This window comes from Zea mays, chromosome 5, assembly GCF_902167145.1.
Source record: "Zea mays cultivar B73 chromosome 5, Zm-B73-REFERENCE-NAM-5.0, whole genome shotgun sequence".
NCBI classification, from domain to species: Eukaryota; Viridiplantae; Streptophyta; class Magnoliopsida; order Poales; family Poaceae; genus Zea; species Zea mays.
The window spans coordinates 65,055,358-65,057,870 of record NC_050100.1 but is presented as its reverse complement, the minus strand read 5'-3'; the positions used below and the strand labels follow the sequence as shown (position 1 = coordinate 65,057,870).

The following is a 2,513-nucleotide window of genomic DNA, read 5'->3' as shown; positions in this document are numbered from 1 at the left end:
CGGGTTCGGGTCGGGTGCAATGTCCGCGGACCCGCACCCGAAACCCGAATTGCAGACCCGACCCGAACCCGAATTGTATTACGGGTGAAAACACGCACCCGGACCCGAACCCGTGGAGGCCCGCAACCCGTCGGGGACCCGCAGACCCGAAACAAATGTGCTGATTTCCAGCAGCCAAGCAGCAACACAGTACAAGATATAGTGACAAACAAGATCATACATTCATACTTCATCAGAAAAAAAAGGGCATGAAATGATGAAAGACTACAGCATACATATTAATTACATTTAGTCAATAGCAAGTAAACAAGGCCAACATGACAGCCAATACTCAATAGCAAACAGTTTGTAGCATCAAACAGTTTGTAGCAGCATACATATTACAGCAAACAGTCAGGTTCAACAAGCAGTTTGTAGCATACATATTACAGCAAGCAGTCTCTCACAATATGAGTACATGACAGTCAGGTTCAACAAGTAGTTTGTAGCAGGCTAGCAGCACCCAACACTCCAACAGACAGCAAGCAGCCAAGCATCTAGATCCAACAAGCAGGTTCATCTGATCATCTCAAATGGTTAATCAACAATTGTTGATTCATGTTCATCCTGCAAAATAATAAAAACAACCCTCAACAGCTCGAGTCAGGCTCTTCAATGCAAGTCATTAAAGCAACAAATAAACAATACCATCTCTTCATCTTGTTCATCAAGACAAGTCATCAAAACACCCATCATAGTTGGAGACCCTACATTGCAACAAAGCAGCCATCATTGGTTGTTTCCTATAATGTGCATGAAATCAAATAACATATAAATCTTGTTAAAATTATGACCACGTACCTAACATGTCAGCACGGGACCAAGCCTGCATACACATGAGTGCTTCCACCATTGATGGTGCAAGCTTACTACGGTGTGGACTAATTATTCTTCCTCCTGTGCTAAACACGGACTCAGATGCCACTGTTGAAACCGGAATTGCAAGAACATCACGTGCAATCTTTCTCAAAGTAGGATATTTAAGCCCAGCATGCTGCCACCACTGAATGATATCCAAATCATGTGTCCTAGGAAGCAGTGGTTCCTCTAAGTACAAATCCATCTCTGTGCGCACATAAGTGGAGGTCACGTCTGGTTGCTTGGACATGTAATCATCAAAAGTGTCCATCCAATCCTCCTCAAACATGTCATTAGGAGCACTACTTGTCCTAGGTTGAGCACCATCTGTTGTGGCAACAACTTCTATAGTATCTTGATACTCTAAAACCAAGTTATAAAGGATATCCTTGACTTTGTTAACAGCCTCCATACTTGTAATTTCAGATCCATGGATTTTTAGAAAAAGTACGTTCAAAAGATGAAGTTTATACCTAGGATCTAGGACAGCACCAACAGCCATCAAACCATGCACATCAAACCAATATTTGTTGAACTTCTCTTTCATTTTACTAGACATTTCTTCAACCTTTGGGTTAGCACTTACTTGCCACTTCCTAATTGCCAAATAAATATTGGTGATTTTGGGAAAGAAAATGTTGGCTGTGACATAGTTAGTGCCAGATAACAACTCTGTGACATCATAGAATATCTTCAATCTATCACAAAGGTCCTTAGCAAACTGCCAATCATCTCCAGTTGGAATACAAGGAGCACGAGCAGCAAGGCGTTCAAAAACATCTTTGTACAGCAAAGCAGTGTTAAGCATTAGATAAGTAGAGTTCCATCTAGTTTTGCAGTCAAGAGCTATCTTTTTGTCATATTTACCCTTCATTTGCATTGCCATTTTCTCAAATTTCTCATGTCTTTTAGGTGTGGCAGACCAAAATCCAACAAGCTCTCTAATACTATCAATTCCATGTTCCATTACACTCATTCCATCTTTCACAACAAGGTTTAAAATATGGCAAGCACATCTCATATGGACTAATTTACCTTGTAACATACAAGATGAGAGGGGCAACTTGCCTTTCACAGTGTCCATTCTTTGTCTGAGGTTCTCATTGGAGGTCCCAACCATATTTCTCATAACACTATCATTTGTGCTACAATTATCCAGAGTTATAGTAGACAAATTCCTCTCAATATGCCAGTCAAGGAGAACATCATGAAGAAGATCAGCAATAACCTCAGCTGTATGTGGAGCTGGAACATATAGGAACCTACACAAAATAAGTTCAACATTATATAATATAAGGATACTAATTGAAGAAGTTAGGACATAAAGAACAGTAGGGTTATTACCTAATAAGAAAACTCTTTAGCTTCCAATCATCATCTATAAAGTGTGCTGTCACGGCCATGTAGCCTTTCTTTTGGTGGTTTGCTGTCCATAAATCAGAAGTAATAGCAACTCGAGAACTCAACTTTCGAAAATACTTCAACATGGATTGTTTTTGCACTTCATACATATCAAGGATATCCTTCCTAAGTGTATTCCTAGACACTACCTTGAATAATGGTTGCAATGCTGCACAAAACTTGTGAAATCCAACATGGTCCACCATAGACAAAGG

General features: G+C 40.1%; 1 long non-coding RNA gene across 1 annotated transcript; it reads right to left on the bottom strand.

The window, feature by feature from the left end:
* On the bottom strand, positions 1-987 carry LOC118472021 (uncharacterized). Its single transcript, XR_004849434.1, has 3 exons — positions 841-987; positions 688-746; positions 1-606 (listed from the first exon to the last, which is right to left on the bottom strand). It is a non-coding gene; the product is annotated as an uncharacterized lncRNA (long non-coding RNA).
* Positions 988-2,513: the final 1,526 nt, after the last annotated feature.